The sequence below is a fragment of the Sceloporus undulatus genome, chromosome 3, assembly GCF_019175285.1.
Source record: "Sceloporus undulatus isolate JIND9_A2432 ecotype Alabama chromosome 3, SceUnd_v1.1, whole genome shotgun sequence".
Taxonomy (NCBI): domain Eukaryota; kingdom Metazoa; phylum Chordata; class Lepidosauria; order Squamata; family Phrynosomatidae; genus Sceloporus; species Sceloporus undulatus.
In genome coordinates, this window is record NC_056524.1 from 268,802,626 (window position 1) to 268,820,588 (window position 17,963).

Consider the following 17,963-nt stretch of genomic DNA (forward strand, 5'->3'; position numbering starts at 1 on the left):
GGTGAGAGCCATCTTTAAACATCTGACGGAATGTTGTGTAGAAGATAGAGCAAGCTTGTTTTATTCTATCCAGAGACCAGAACATAAACCAACAGCTTTAAATGACAAGAAATATTAGGAAGAACTTCTTGACTATAAGGCCTGTTTGACAGTGGAACAGACTTCCTTGGGTGTTAGTGGCTGTTCCTTCCTCAGAGATCATTGGAGAAGCTGGGCATATTTCAGGAGCACTTTAGTTATGTATTCCAGCATGTCAGGGGGTTGGACTAGGGATCCCTCAGGATCCCTTCCAAATCTAGGATTCTATGATTCTAGGTAGAGTTCAGCGTGCAGTTACTTTTGGCATGCAAATGGGTATCATTAGGGACCAAAACCTGGCCCCCAGATTGGCTGCATTTGGTCAGCTTTGCATTATGGGAACTCAGCTTTAAAGCAAAGCTTGAAAATTTACTAAAATTCTAAGAATCCCCCCCCCCCCCAAAACATTACAGCCATGCCAGCTTTGAGGGGGGAATTTGGGAGTTGGAGTCCTCAAAGGATCCCCCCCCCCCCAAGCTCTGAATTAAAGCAACAAAACTCAGTTACTTGTTAAATGTGCATGTATAGTCGTGTCTTTGGACAGAGGGTGATTTTTATGCATTAGTGGGTACATTTTGAGAACAAACTGCTGTTGCATTTTTATATTTTTCTTTGGAGCACTCCAGTCTCTGAAAAGAGACAGATTAGATGTAAAAAATATATGATCAGGTTTCTTGTTTCAAATATAATTACCGAAATCCCCACCCACACCTCTGGAACCATTGCCAAAAACTTAGGCTTGGGTTTGTGTTGTCTGTTTTGAAAACCAAGTAAATCTTTCTTTTTTGCTTCCCCCTCCATGCAATGATCCTATAAATACACAGCTCTGTTTCAGGTTCCCAAATTCTGAAACAGGAGGGTTTTTACTTTAAGGCACAGCAAAAAACAAAGAAATGTTCAAGTACTGCTTTTCCGTTCAGAAAGCACCTGGCTCACTAGAGAGATTAAAACCATTAAACAAAGATGTACTGCTTTGTCCAACTGATTGTTTTTCTACCTCTAAACATTTAATATATCAAGAGAAAAGACCAGGACCTGAACAAGTTACTTTCATGGAATTCTGGAATACAGAACAGTTACTTCTTTTGAACTACAGCTCTTCATTCGTGCATCTACACTCTACAAATAATGCAGTTTGACACAACATAAGTGCTGTAACTCCATCCTATGGAAACTTGGGATCTGTAGTTTTACAAGATCTTTAGCCTTGTCTACCAAAGAGTCCTGGTGCTTCACAAAACTACAAATCCAAGGATTCTGTAGGATGGAGCCATGGCAGTTAAAATGGTGTCAAACGGCATTATTTCTACAGTGTTGGTTCACCCTGAGATAATGGGTGATGATTTCTTTCACCTCATGGATTTCAATAATTACTGGAACTTTTATTTACTCCCATTTAAAATAAACAAATATACATGTTTCTTTCTTATTGTGCAAAATTTTATCATACTACCCTTCATCCAATCAGATTCCAGAAAAATGCAGTAAACCAACATAGATAAGGAAGCATTTTAAATCCAATGGAACTCAGTAAAGAGACTAACATCAGTAAGTGAAATAATTGTAACAGTAATTAAAATATAATGGCTTGGATCCTGTTGTTACTTCTCAGTAGAATGGACTAACTGAATCAATGAAGGTAGAATTGTAAGACATAACCATGTTAGTCTGGAAAATCAGTTTGCAAGGGGGTCTTGTAGCACTTTTGAGACTAACTGAAAGAGAGAAGTTGGTAGCATGGGCTTTTGTAGACTTGAGTCTACTTTCTCAGATGCATGAAGTGGAACTGGCACTTCAAGCATCTGATAGACCTCCTCCCAATCTCAAACAGTTATTTACTTACAGATGGGGAAATGGGTGCAAGACGGTTCCACAAGTACAAAAGCCAACTTTGCCCACACATCTATTCAGGAAATGTCATCACAGGACCTAATGGCATCACTCACAATATTAGAAGGACTTTCACTTCCTCGTCCTTCAATGTGAATTATGACATCCTGTGTCAACAACACCCATTAGTACTCTGCACTGGGCAAACAAACAAGTCTTTGCACCAGTGGGTAAATGGACATAAATTAGACATTAGGAATACGCGCGCACACACACACACACACACACAATTGCAGAACACTTCAATCTTCCTGGGCATTCTGTCTCAGACCTCATATCAGCAATCCTTGAACAAAAAAACTACAAGGAAAGATTGGAAAGAGAAATAATAGAACTGGAATGTATCCACAAACTCTAGTCCATCAACAGTGAGTTGAACAGAGACAATGGTTTCCTGGCACACTACATGCATTATAACACTAGATAACAATCCACCTTCATGAAAGATCTCTTGTCCAGTTCATCTGTTCTGGTTCCCGCACTACATTCCAATACTCATTCACATAGTTATCTACTCTATGCCTCCAACTGTTTCGGTGACTAAGGATGGCATCTCTTCTCTGAACACCTGCCTTGACTCAGTAATGAACTGGATGAGGGAAAACAAACTCAGGCTGAATCCAGAGAAAACGGAGGTACTTACAATAGGCACCTCAGATCTGGGGAAGGAAATTTACCAACCTGTCCTGGACGGGGTCACACTTCCCCTGAAGGACGAAGTTTGCAGTCTGGGAGTACTTCTGGATCCATCTCTACAGTTGACATCTCAAGTAGATGCGACGGCCAGAAGTGCTTGGTACCAACTTCGCTTGATACGCCAACTGCGACCCTACCTAGACCAAAAGGACCCTGAGGCAGTGGTACATGCTCTGGTAACCTCTCATCTTGATTTCTGCAATGCGCTCTACATGGGGCTACTCTTGTACCAAGTTCGGAAGCTTCAACTAGTGCAAAACATGGCAGCCAGATTGGTCACTGGTTCCTCAAGGTTTGACCATATAACACCAATCTTAAAAGATCTTCATTGGCTCCCAATCTGCTTCCGGGCGCAATACAAGGTGTTGGTTATTACCTTTAAAGCCCTACATGGCTTGGGTCTGAGTTGCTTATGGGAACGCTTCTCCCTATACAATCCGTCCCGCACTCTTAGAATGATGGGGAAGAACTTGTTGGAAATAACAACAACCAAATACGTTTTAATTTCCCAAAGAGCTTTTACGATAGCTGCTCCAAGACTGTGGAATAGTCTCCCAGAAGAGATCCATCTTACTGCCTCCCTGGAAACCTTCAGGAAGGCAGTTAAGAGCATACCCACCTGATTTTTGGTAAGACACGAGTCCACCTCCCTGAACCCCAGTGTTGCCTGTGATAGCCTGTTTTTAATTGCTAATTGTTATGTATTTTATCGAATTGTTGTGTGTTATTCTGTATTGTTTCTTAAATCAGGTTGTGATCCCGCCTCGATCCACCCGGGAGAGGCAGGAAAATACAAATTATTATTATTATTATTATTATTATTATTATATTACTCTCCTTGGCTTTAGGCAACATCCTTCCTTCTGCCTTGTCCCCCAATGACCATCATTAAACTGAACATGTCACCTCATATCCATACCCACAAGAGTTTGCATTTCTATTACCATTGGATGCCTCCCAGTTTTGTGGTGTGGGTTTCTGTCTATGGCCCTGGATGGACTCTGCCAGCCATGAGCCCAAAAGCGGAGGACCAGGTACCAGTTTAATAGATCAAACAGATAATTTGGGAGCTGCAATCAGGAAAGATTTACACCTTTGAGACACGAAGTCTAGGTGATTTACAGCAGGATGTTTTGCATTGCTATCCCATTCCCATCTTTGATACCCCTCTTTCGAATAATCTTTTCCCATGCGGATTTGGCCCTTTTATGTATCTTTGCCTTAGGCTATTTGTGGCCTATATAAGGACCCAAATTTCTTTTCTTTCTTCTGGCTGGCTAGAATTCATGATGTCCCCATGTCACTTTGAATTCTGACTAGTTCCGATTCAGAACCGTCCCCCTCAGCTGAGTCCACCACCATACCATTCCGTTGGACCATCCGGAATCACCACGATTTAGTAAGTATCACCATTAGTGGAGCCTCTTGTTTATTCCATTGCTAAAGCCTGTATTCCTTAGCTCTTGTGTGCGTGTGTGTGTGAGTGCGTCTGCTTTTATATGTGCTTCCCCTGAATAAAATACAGTTAATATAAAGCATTCTGCCTCTGTGAATTTCCTATCCTCTCATCTCAGTATACAGGTTGGAAACAATCCCAAAAGGACTGCTTGAACTCAGTCCAATTAATAGAACTAATTAAAATTCCCCTGTTTCATAATTACACCATTCACACAGACAACCTGCTTACATTGGTCTGCCCCGGTCTCTCCACTCCATGCGTTTGAAGAAGTGGTCTCTAATCTAGGAAAGCGCATGCTACCTGCTTCATTTTTTCAGTTAGTCTCAAAGGTGCTACAAGAACTCTTTGCATACTGTATCAATGATATTTACCTATCTGTTGACTCACCTATCAACAAGTGATTCTAAAGGATATTGAGAAACAGGAATGTGTCCAAAGGAGGGTGCCTAAAATGGTGAAGGGTCTTGAAACCATGCCCTATGAGGAACGTACTAGGGAGCTGGTGATGTTTAGCATGGAGAAGAGAAGATTAAGAGGTGATATGATAGCTATGTTTAAATATTTGAAGGGATGTCATATTGAGGAGGGAGCAAGCTTGTTTTCTGCTGCTCCAGAGAATAGAACCTGAAACAATGGATGCAAGCTACAGGAAAAGATATTTCACCTCAAGATTAGGAGGAACTTCCTGACAGTAAGGGCTGTTCGACAGTGGAACACAATCCCTCGGAGGGTAGTGGGGTCTCGTTCTTTTGAGGTCTTTAAGCAGAGGCTGGATGGCCATCTGTTGGGTATGCTTTGATTGATTGCATGGCAGGGGGTTGGACTGGATGGCCCTTGTGGTCTCTTCCATGATTCCATGATTCTATTATTCTATTGTTGGAATTTGGCCAATGAGATTCTAGCCAGATATTTACTTCTTTGTTTGTTTGTTTCTTGTGACATACATTTTTGCTTGTAGGAAAAATACTGTATGGTTACAAGTATGGGTTAAGGTGCCTAAATGAGGGATGGAAATCATGTGGGTCTCTGGATGCAGGTGGACTGCACGTCCCAGCAGCCTTAGCCAACAGATCCCATAGCCCATTTATCCAATGGCGAGTTCCAAATAAAGGAATATTCCTACTGAAGGGATGGGATTTGCATAAGTGCTGCCAGTTGAAGTGCTGCTAGTCTAACTGAGAGCATTAGCTGAATTACCATTAAGGGCATTTATTGTTGTTGTGTGCCTTCAAGTCACATCCAATGTATAGAAACCTTAAGGGAATCTATTATGGGGTTTTCTTGGGTAGATTCATTCAGGAAGGGTTTGTCTTTGCCTTCCTCTGAAACTGGGGGAGTGTGACTTGTCATCTTCTGACCTAGTGGGTCACCTAGTGGGTTTCCATGGCCAAGTGGGGATTGGAACCCTGGTCTCCAGAGTCATAATCCAATGTTCTCACCACTACGCCATGCTGGATCTCAAGGGCATCTATAATATGCAATTAAAGCAGTTCCATACCACATTAATTTTCAGGGTTCCATCCTATAGCATGGCGGGGTCTGTAGCACAGGAAGAGACACAGAATCATCTGCTAAAAAGATGTCATGCTGTAATTTACAGGACTGAATAAGAATTCTCCATCAGAGAAATGCAAGTCCCTCACTAAACTACAGATTCCAGGATTCTGTAGGATGGAATCAAATGATGTAGTATAAACCTGTGCATTGTAGACACAATCTCTTCCATACCCTTCACAGGCAAAATCTGGGGCACACGAGGGCAAGCAATATCACAGTGTGATCAGAAGGATGTGGCTAAGCAACAAGATAGTAGACATTAGTAATGGGGAAGAACACATAGAACACACAATTTCCTACACTTTTCTCAAATGTCTTACATTTTGCGGTGCCTTGTCCTCCTTTGTGGTGGTGACATCTGGTCACCCCAATGCTCAAACCACTACAGCCCTGGAATTTATCGACTGAGTTTAGGAAATCATGGGAAAAAGTGGGGAGAGGGCAAATAAGCCTACCAAGAAAGGCAAGACTCTGCCTCCTCCTCTTTTCTCCCTCCTGCTAAGTTAACTGAGGGCAAACTACCTATGTACTTGGAACTCAGTTTGCAGCAACTGAAGGAAGCTGAGGACAAAAGCAGGGGGAGGAAAGAGAAACCAGGACATTCTGTTGCTGTTGTCTGCCTTGAAGTCATTTCCAACTTATGGTGCCCCTCAGGGGGTTTTCTTGGCCAGAATCGTTCAGAGGAGGTTTGTTATTGCCATCTTCTGAGGCTGAGAGTGGATGACTTGTCCAAAGTCACCCAGTGGGTTTCAAAGCTGAGCCAGGATTCAAACTCTGGAGCATGGGTGACCAGAGATTCTCCTTTTCCAGGACAAGTCCTACATTTCAACCTTCTGTCTAGAAGGAATTTCAACATGTGCTCCATTTTGAGCATGACTAAGAAGCATTAACTTATATTTATATTTGTGTTTTTACCTTTTATTTGGTGATGTCCTACACTTTTCTCAAATGTCTTACATTTTACGGTACCTTGTCCTCCTTTGTGGTGCTGACATCTGGTCACCCCAATGCTCTAACCGCTACAGCAGACTAGCTCCCAGGACAGTCTAGACTTAAAATGTCTAAAAGTGGATAAAAGTGGGCCAGTAGAGAATTCATCTGGACTGTCCGTGCTAACCTGGGACAGTTGGAGAATTTGCTCCTCACAGCTGAGCCAGTGCCAATATTGTAAAAAGCCTATGTTCTGTGTTGATTTTATGACAAGATGCGATTCTGTGAGACACTGATGCCCCATCCTGAGGCATGACGGTTAAAGGAGGGCAAGAGTGACTTCCATCTCCTTTGTCTTCTTCAGCCTCTCCCTTCCATTCCTCCCTTTTTCTTACTCCTCCTCCTCCTCTCAAACCTCAGAAAGTGAATTAAAAATGTAGCCTGAGGCTGCACGCCAAGATTTACGAGGAAACGCAGACACTAGTTCTTGCTCTGGAGGCTGGGTGTGGCAGTGTGCCCAAGAGAAAGGAAGAGCAAACAAGAAATTGACACAGGGCAGGCCTTTGAAAAGGCAAAAGAATGGAAAGACGGAGCCTTCTTCTTTTTCCTTGAGCAAACAGAGGCCTGGCCATTCCTAGCAACCCAGGTCACTGTCCTCTGCCTTTGTTTATATATTGAGACACAAAGGAAGCAGAAAGTTGGCACTTCAGAGGGCAAGCGAGTACTGGCAGGGCTGGCCCTTTGAATGGCATGAGGTGAAGTCCCTCCTGCCACTGCCACCACAATGACAAATCCGTCCCCAGCAATGCTGGCACTATGTCAGACCAAAAAAGGGTTTTACTTCCTTCTTTCCTCAACATGTTTACAGTTGTATCCATGGCCCGGAGCTGTTCCAAACCCAAAAGGCAGGTGCTGCCTTTATGTGCTCCCAAGTGCTACCTGGCTCTCAACCAAACCCTTCACAAAAGTTCAAGTAAGTATTTGTTCTTGAGTCCACACTGAAAAAGGAGGAGAGAGGTGGATGGCCATAGAATCATAAAGTTGGAATGTTAACCAAGGATCATGTAGTCCAACCACCTTTTAGTGCAGGAATCTCTACAGCACCCTTGAGAAGTGGGCATCCAAGTTGGCTTTGGAAACTTCCAACAAAGGAGTCCACCCCATTCCAAAGGAATCCATTCCACAGTCAAACAACTCTTGCTGTTGATCAGAATCTCCTTTCTTGCAACTTGAATCCATTGATTAAGAGTCCTATCATCTGAAGCAGCAGAAGACAAGCTATCTCTGTTTACCACACTACAGCCATTCTGGTGTTTGAAGACCGCTGATCATATCACCTATCAAGGGTGAACATGCCCCATTTCTTCCATTGTTCTTCTTTCACCATCTTGGTTGTGCTCATCTGGACACATTCCAGTTGGTCAGTATCTTTCTTGAACTATACTGACCAGAAGTGAATGCAGTGGTCCAAATGAAGTCTGATCCAAGCAGAACTGAATGGTAGTACAGTACAGACTGAACTAAACAGAACAGTGGAGGACAGGGAGTCTTGGCGATGTCTCATTTATAGTGTCGCCATGGGTCAGGATTGACTCAAGGTGATTAACAACAACATGACTGAAGAGCATTGGGTTTTTCTCAAAATGAAAAGCACTTATCCACTGAGCACTTGGAAATGTGTCTCCCTTTTTTCCATTGATCCTATTGGGTGCTCTCCAGTTTTTGTCTCTTCAACACAATCAACTCCACCTTTCTGTATTCAAGCAAGATCCTCACATTAGTTAAAAATAATAATTTGCACAACGGGAGACTAAGGATTTCAGCTATGTGGCACGGTGAAGACTAATACTCAGCAGCATTACAAGGTGTGTTGCCATTATGCCAAGCAAGCTCCATCCCTCCAGAAATACACAGGAGGGGCTTTTCCTTTGTGCTGCTATTAGGATTTTCTCTACATACACTTACACACTGACCAGTATCATGTTAGTGTCTTATGCATGTGTAAGTTCCCTACAGAAGGAGTTGAACATTTTTGTCCCAATTCAGAACAGACATTATTAGTTCCTGGTTACAGAGGTGGAGCTGCACATGTGACCCCATTACACATGAGGATGTCCTTTTGCAGATGATGTGCATCTGTATGGCACTCCTGAAATTGGCAGTAGTACCCTTCCTGTATATTGTATACTCAGTGGTGCATTCATCTGAACATAATTGGTACCATGTTTGGTTAGGCAGCATTACCAAAGGTCATGCAGCAAATCAATGCGTAACTACACATGGAGATTTCTGTGGAACAATTTATATGAAAGATCTCAGCTGATGTGAATGGGAAAGAAAAGCTTTTGGGTGTGGAGTCATCCACTGAGCTATTACATTTTTAATGGATATCCTAATAATCCAGGAATCACCCAAAAAATGAATGCTCTTGAGAAGTGGAATTGTGAATCATCACTAAACATCCATGACTACAATCCACATGGCTTTTGTCTTCAGCCTCTTTTGTTTCATAAGTGGTGAATCTTTAAATGTGCTCTCTCCCCACCTGCCTCACCCTTTTTTTCTCATACACTTGTTCCAGCACTTCTGAGCCGATATGGCTCTCGCAGCGATGGCACAGTGTTGACGCCCACCAAGCGACGCAGCCAGAAAAAAATGATAATTACAGGGCTTAGTAGTCGAGTTTACAAGAAGCATAAGTACTATCACAAAATCAAAGGGAGAAATGAAGAGAGAGCTTTACTAGCAACTTAGTGAGATGTTATTCATGCTTTTGAAGACTGTATTTTTTCGTTAGACTGAGAGAGAGAGAGAAAGGAGGAATTAATGAAGCCTTGAGGACTCACAAGTCCAAAATATTCTGGGCAAGTCTAATTTCCTCTTCACAACTATCCCTCCCTCTCCCCCCCCCCCCCAAACTGATCCTACCTCTATTTTGTCAGCATGTCTATACTCATAGGATCAACTCCCCATTGTCTACATTCACTCTTCTCTGTTAATTTTTTTTTTTAATGAGCACCGTGGCTTTATTTTTTCCAGATAGCTCAGGTTTTGCTCCTTGGATTATTCCTTCCATTAGGTTCCATATTTGTCCAGAACCCTTGGTTTCTTAGGAGTTTAGCACACATGTGGAATTTCTCTTAATTTCGAATGAAAAGAAAGTGGGGCCAGAACGCATTCACGTGAATTCGCTAGTTCAGCGAATTTACATAAATTTGAATTGCGTTCAAACTGACTTCTCATTGCCCAAATTTGTGTGTAGTGGGTTATCACGCAATAACGTTAAACCCCCTGATTATGTTCAGATTGCCATTGGCTTATACTTCCAATTTCCCTTGTCTGATAAACTCCGTAGACTGAAATCCCACATCGCTGCAGTGCAACAAGCATAACCACCAGAGGAGTCACACTTCATTTGCATTATGCAACCCCTAATGCCACTACAGTAGACTGTATGTGGATCAGTGGTCATTTTGCATGGGTAATCTCATGTGCAATGATCATTATGTATGATTTCTCTTCAAATAATACAAAATATTGCACATGGATGAAAAAGCAATGCACAGAGGCAATGTGCAAAGACTCTAAAATGAATTCATGTGCTACCACTAAAGCACAACCTGTGGTCCATATGCAGCCCCTGAGCTCCACTTTTGCAGGCTCTGGGCCCCACCCAAAACCCAACAATCTCCCCCAATTGAACAAAAGAAGCCTGGCTCCAAATGAAACGAAATGGCAGCTGGATGGGATGTTGCACCATTTCCAGAGTGCTCAGGAGGCAAGGGTTCTGTCTGCAGAGGGCACGGAGTGGATCCTGCTCCAAATGTAGTTTCCCACTCATTGAGAGAGCTGCATGCATGTGCATGCATGTATTTCCTTCCATGGCGCCTGATGTGGTTGCTGCTTTTGCTTCTGCGAACCCTGAGGCCAGGGTTGCTGACAATGCCTGGCTGTGATAATCCCATCAGAATTTTTGAGCTTCTCTTTTGCATCCCTGTTAATTACTTGCACATGGTTTTAGGAGATAAACCACTTAGGGAAAGCATTTCAGGCTGGGGTTTTGTGTGGACATCCGGCATCACCACTTTTGTAAGCTTTGTTACAGTGGCGGTGGGATGCGTGTGATATTCTAACATGAGACTTTAAGCAAACAAACAAGGGCTTTAGGAAGTTAAGCAGATTCCTAGCAACAAATACAAAGAAACATGGCTTAGCTCAATTATCAGAGAGAGGAACCTGGAGTTGCAAGGCCACAAGTAATTCTGCTCTGGACATTGAGCAAATCTGGAACCAGAGCTTGGGATATTAGTTTTAAATATTACAATTGCCACCAGTCCCCACCACTGCCACACAGATTACTGTATTTTATCCATGGCTTTAAGCATCCATGGCTTGAAAATATTCCATATATATATATATATATATATATATATATATATTCAAAGCAGCAAATCTTAATTTTGTCATTTTATATAAGGTACACTGTTTTACTATGCCACAGATTTTATAGAACTTGAGTATCCTCCAATTTTGGTATCTATGGGGGGGGGGCATATCCTCTCAGTTTCAGAGGAAAGCAATGATGGCAAACCCCTCTGAACAAACCTGGCCAAGACAAGTTCATCTTAGTGTCTCCATGAGTTGTTAACATAACAACAACAAGTCCCAGTTCCAAAGCTCCCAAAAGTACTTGGTATCTCTTACAGGAAAAATAAAAAAATACAAAAGTAAACACAACAATTTCTTGTAATTCAAAACTAACTGAAAGGTACAGATTCAGTAACTGAACAGCATCAGAATGCTTTAAGCTGATGGAGTTAGAAAACATGTTATAATTCTGTAACAATTTTACTAATATAAGAGAAAATAATAAGAAGGTAAGTATGTAAGCAGGCAGGTAGGTGTTTAGTTACTTGTTCAGTTATCTGCCTGCCTACTTATTTTTCCATTGTCATCATAATATAATGCTGGATAAGGTAACTCCTTTCCTGTGTAACTTTCCCTTTACTGTTGTCTGAATAAGTTCCTTACTTTCTTCCAACACAAGATCAATGTACATTGGGCACTTGGTTGGCTCCACTACATAGAAACCTAACAGCAGCTGTCTACTGGATACAGACTTTACACAGCTGCACAATTCTAATTCCTGCAGATGTAAGACCACTTACAAAGAGGTAAGGGAGATTATCAGATGGAGGACGGGGCAGCCATGCTGATCCTGTCATTGTCCTGTGAGTGAGGTGGAATTGTCTTGTCCTTGTCCTTCATTTTGCATTAACAGAAGAACCCATTAATGGAATTCCACTTTACTGACATTTTTATGACAGGATCATCAAATCAAGAGTGAAAGTCTTTCAGCGATCACTGTCACGGACGGGATAAGGATGGGCTTTGTCTGATAATCTCCAGTGTCTTTGAAAACAAGATTCTGGCAATTAGTGAAAATGAAAGTACAGCACATCCCATGAAAAGGCCCATCCACAACCAAGTTATTTATGCCTTTGTTATTGCAAAATGGAACAGACTACAAAGAACTAGTTCTTTGTCACTGGTTGCTTTCAATAATAAACTGGATCGTACATTGAATTCAAAGACATAGCCATGTTAGTGTGGAATATCAATAGGGAAAGGGATCTTGTAGCGCCTTTGAGACCGAGCAAAATAATTTGTAGCATGAACTGTCATAGACTTGGTCTTCTTCCTCAAATGCTTGAATGGAACTGTTACCCAGGAAGGATCCTGTGGAACTGGTGTCCAGGAAGGTTCTATATGTATAAATAGTCATAGAAATGCAAAATCTGTGCGTCTAGTGATGAGATGACAAGTCCAGTTTTAATTATGGTTGTTGAGAAGCAAAACCAGGAACAAAGATGTTGCCTAAGGCCAATGCTTGTGGATGACCATATGAATGGTGGAAGGAAATTTGCATTTCTATGGCCATTCATACAGTCTGATTATAAAGAACCTTCCTAAAAAAGCTACAATCCTACTTCCTACAAAAGTCTACAAAAGCTTATGCTACAACCTCTTTAAAACAGTGTCCAAGGTGATACAAGATCCGTTTGCATACTGGACCGTTTCTGAAACAACTAATATTAAAGACTGTCACTGCAGTGGGAAAATTTCTCCCTTATTACTGTGTGTTATTCCTCTGTGCATTCTCTTAGTGTTTCCCTTTCTTTTTCCCTTCCAATTACTCTGGCAAATTCTTTAAAAACTGAAGCATGTACTATTCCACTACCAGTTCTTTATGTGTTTTTATAGATACACTTTTTCTTTCCCCAAACCCACTCAACCTGTGCACAAGATCTTGTTCCTACTTGGGGGGAAAGGAAACCTGGTGGAATCACATTATAAAAGAATGTGAAGATCCAGTGGTGAGAGGCCAACATGTTCTAGGCCTTGTACAGCTACCAGATTCTTGACAAGGTCAACTGTCGACATTGCACAGAAGCTTGGGATAGTTGGAAGGGATCCCAAAGACCATCTGGCCAACCCCCCCCCCCCCCCCCACACCCCCCCACCATGCAGCAATCCACAGTTTAAGCATTCCTAAGAGGTGGTCATCCAACCTCTGCTTAAAAACTGGGAAGTAGAGTCTACCACTTTTGAAAACAACCCAGGACAGCTTTCACTGTCGGAAAGTTTCTCTTAATGTTAAGTCAGAGGCTACATCTGCACTGCAGAAATAATGCCGTTTGTCACAGCTTTAATTGTCATGTCTCCTGGGATTTGTAGTTTTGTGACATATTTAGTCTTCTCCGTCAGAGAGCCCTAGTGCCACAGCAGTCTACAAAACTCAGGAGTCAGGATTCCATAGCATTTGGCCATGACAGCTAAAGTGGTGTCATTTTCTGCAGTGCAGATGCAGCGTATGTCTCCTTTCTGGTTGTTTGAGTACATGGGTTTGGGTCCTATCCTCTGGGGTAGCAGAGTCCTCTTGGGTCCATTTATTTTTCTTTTCATCAGCCCAGGGTATCTGTAGAACTCTCCTCCAGCACCACATTTCAAATGAGTTGATCTTTCTTCTCTCAGTTGTCTTCACTGTCCAGCTTCTGCATCAATACAACAGAGTCTGACAAATACTACTTATGGCATGGCAGGGTGAGCCTGACTTAAAACAATGGTGGGCAAAATGTGGACCTCCAGGTGTTGTTGGAGGCTTCTAGGTAGAGTTCAGGCTTAATTCATTCTAGGGGTGTATCTACCCTGTAAAAATAATACAGGTTGACATTACTTTAAGAGTTGTAGCACCACCCTATGGAATCCTGGGATTTGTAGCTTTGAGAGTGCTGGTGTCTCACACAACTACAAATACTAGGATTCTGTGGAAAGCAGCCATGTCACTTTAAAGTGACATCAAACTGCATTGTTTTTGTACAAATGCATCCTAGGACATACAGTATATATTTTTGACAGTCCCTGATATCCACTCTGGTATCCACAGAGTGCCTGGTATCCACATAGCTCTCCTCCAGCACAGACGTTTGTTTTTTTTAGCACAGCCAAGAATCAACAAACCCCCGCTGAACAAATCTTGCCAAGAAAACCTTAGGGTCATGAAAAGTTGGAAATAACTCGAAGGCACGAAACAACAAAAAATATGGATTTAAGAGGTGGATTTGAAGCATAGATTGGAAAAGTAGGGAAAGATTATGGGCCTCCAAGCTATGGGGGAGGGATAAAAGAATTGCAGCCAGTCAGACATCCCCAGAAGGATTTATTTGGCATCCCCTCCCCATGCCTTGGGCTGGGCGGTTAGGAAGGAGGGACACACCAATCCCCCGAAGGGACAGAAAGCACACCTTAAAAAATCAGCATGACTCAGGTGCTGCCTGGAATCAGCAATGAGGGTATTTAACTAGATCATCTTTTCAGATCTTGGCTTGGGTTCTTTTCTTTCTTTTTTTTCCCTCCCTTCTTTAGATTTTAGTCAGAAAAGAACCAGGAAGGGGGGGGGGGGGAACCAACCCATAGATTTGGCTTCTAGATGCATTTTTCTTTCTTTCAATATGACAACAGCTGCTTTCCTCCACCAGTTGACAATCAAGACCAAACATGCTCAGAAATGACGCAGCCAGCCCAGAACATCTCGGCTCCCCCGCAGATGGAAGACCCAATCCCTTGAATTGTTGTGGCAAAGTTGGAAGGAACCAAAAATCTGGCAAGGACAATTGTCCACCCTAACTTGCCCATCCCATCGGCCCAAGCTCTTGCCTAACAAAAAATGAGTCCAAAATGTCTCAAGGCAAGAGACAAGCATGAAGATGTTCCAGCATTAAGGCAGACAGAAAAAGAAAGTCCAGTTACTGCTAATGATGGGTTCTTAAACTGCAGGAGGTTGGACTAGATTATCCTTGGGGTCCCTCTCAACTTTTTGATTCTGTGATGTGGAACCATGCCTCAAACCATCTACAAATGGTGCTCAGATTTTGTTTTTCTTGGGCGTTCAAGCCAACCTTGACTTAGAGTGACCGAATCCTAGGGTTTTCTTGGCAAGGTTTCTTCATAGGAAGCTCTTTACTGTCTTCCTCTAAAGCTAAGAGAGTGTGACTTGCTCAAGGTCACCTAGCTGGTTTCCATGGCTGAATGAGATTCAGACCCTGGTCTCCCAGAGTGCTGGTTCGAAACTCAAACCTGTACACTGTGCTGTCTTTTCTAGAGTTTCCTTGACCATATTTCTTCAGAGGAGGTTTTCCCTTTGCCTTCCCCTGAGCCTAAGAGAGCATTACATGTCCAAAGTCCCCCAGTGGGTTTCCGTGGCTAAGCTAGGATTCAACCCCTGGTCCCCAAAGTCCTAGTCCAGAGGTCAAACCACCACACTGTGCAAGTTCTCTGAATCTGAAAGCAGATAGCTATTTTAAAATTAAAAATCCCATTCCACAGGCCATGCTGGCTTAGAGGGACTGGGTTTTATAATCAAAAAGAGTAATGTTTCCAAACTCTGAATGTAGGTTTGTTTTTTATTCCTTAGGGGAGGGGTATCCACAGTTTATTTTTTTTCTATTAGGAACGTATCATTCAGCATTTTAAAGCCAGGATGCGGGATGGAAGTGCTGGCTACCATCAGCCCAGGTCCCAGCCGGGTCCAGCTGCACTCCGCCAGCAATTTTTAGAAGCCGGAAAGCTTTCCAATTTCTTTTTTTTTTTTTAATTGTTTTTATCTTTTTCACATGTACAATATTATATACAAATTAACATCACCAATTCATTTCTTATAAACTGTACATACATTCCTCTCCCGATGAACTTCCGTTCTAACTTCTATTCCCTTCTTCCCAATCTCCTTCCCTTTCGCTTACACAAATAACAAAATATTAACCATTATCCATTTGTGTTTTCCTCACATGTTCTTACATTTTTTTCCCACCTAAGTTATTCAAATATATTGTTAAGGGTTGCCATTCCCTTTCCCAATAGTCTGTTGATTTTCCAATTTCTAAAAGGTGCTGGTGGAACACGGCTGGGACCCAGGCTGATGGCGACTGGCAGTTTGGTGGTGATTTAGTGAGCGATAATCTCTGCCTCCATCCTGTATCCCCATTCCAGCCTGGGAGGTTGGAGCCGGTTTAAAATGCTGAGTGATAAGCTCCAATCTACATTATTTAGGGTCAGGGTTCTGGCCTGTCCAGCCTCACAGTTTCTGCAGTAACAGCAACCGATCTCCAAAGACAGGGCTGGGTATCATAAGGCTCTACAGATGTTGTAGGAATGCAACTCCCAACATTTCTGTCCGCTGGATACACTGGCCAGGGCTGCTTGGACTTGTGATCCAACAACCTCTGGAGGGCTTCATGACTCCCATCTTGACAGAAAGGCACCCTGAGCTCCCTTTAATGGGAGATTCAGATTAGTAACAAAGTGGACGCAGGTGGGCAAAGTATGTGTTCTGCTCCTTGGCTGTGTTGCCAAGGCATTTCCACAAAGGAGCATGCCTTCAAAAAGCTCCCCCCCCCCCCCCCCCCCCCCCCCCCCCCCCCCCCCCAGATGTCTTGTAATGGCATGAGAGCTGAATTATAGGTACAAGTTGACTGTGGAGTCAGTTCAAGGCAGTCTACCAGATAGGGTTTCCTAAGGATAAAAATCCTGCCTTGTTTCCAACATGCTGAAGGATCCCTGCCAGTAAATCTCACTCCAGGCTTAGAATTCATAGCCTCTCTGGGGTGAATATTTAGGGTCATGCAATCCTCAAGGACAAACTGAGGAGGAGGAATTGGCTCCTCTCAGGGATTGCAAATAACCCCTCTTTTGGAGCACCACCTTTCTCTTTGGAATTCCCCTTTAGGGCATCCAGTTCCAATCCAATTGTATCTAGAGGGAAGAGTGCCATCTACTGAAGGATGGAGTGAAACTCCACAGCTCCAATGGAGGGGGAAAGAAACGAAGGCTGCCTTGCCAAAGATCCTGTCCAAAGATCAGAAGAAGCCCAACCTGAGCTCATGGCTCCGGGGCATACCGGCTCCTCTGGAACACCGTGGCTTCATCTCTGGAATAAGGGGTGGTGCAGAGAGAGCTTCCCTTCCCTCCCTCCAGGCTTTATGACTTTCAACTCAGTCCAATTTTCCTTTTTTTAAAATAGCTAGCTCTGTCTGCCATAAACGCACTCATGATCTGCCTGCAGCAAATTCTCCTTGGCCAAGCAGGCAAGTGATGGCCTCTCAGTTGTACCAAAGAAAACAACTAGTTCCTGAGCTTCAAACCTAATATTTTAGAGAGATGCATAATGTTATGTTATGGTATCCAGAAAAGCTGTCACTTAGGGCAGGATCTGGGAAAAGAGACGAGACACCCCATACTTAATCTAAATTGTTCTAATAGGCTCAGCCTGATCTGAAGAGGGGACACAGGTGTCTTGCCAAGGGGATTAGATAGTGTGACCTGTGAAACAGCTTCTGTGCAAGGCACTACCCAGACTGGATGGTGCCTTTTGGGAGTTATAGGATTTCCTTCTCCAGTGCCAGTTCCAGCTCTCATTTAGCACCCATTCAGCTAGCCGATATCTGAAATGGATTCATCACTCCATTGACCTGGGAGCCACCAGCCACCCCTGATGACAGCTGTCTCAATCTCGGTCTAGTAATGAGAACAAGTGGTGGTAGTAAACAAGCAACCAAAAAGAAATCAAAGAGTAATACAAGAGTAATACAGGAGCCCGCCGTTTGAGCTATGTACTACAACTCTGGTTTGGATCCTTTCTCGGCCATGGAAACCCATTGGGTGACCTTGGGCAAGTCACATGTTTTAAACCTCAAAAGAAGTCAAGGGCAAACTTCCTCTAAAATTTTCTTAAGGACACCATAAGTCAGAACGAACTTGAAGGCACATAACAACAACAACAACAACAACAACAACA

General features: G+C 42.9%; 1 protein-coding gene across 1 annotated transcript in view; it reads right to left on the reverse strand.

Annotated features, from left to right (window-relative positions):
- TPRG1 (tumor protein p63 regulated 1) overlaps positions 1-17,963 on the reverse strand; it is a 50,833-nt gene that overhangs the window by 7,596 nt on the left and 25,274 nt on the right. The gene's annotated exons all lie outside the window — the stretch shown is intronic.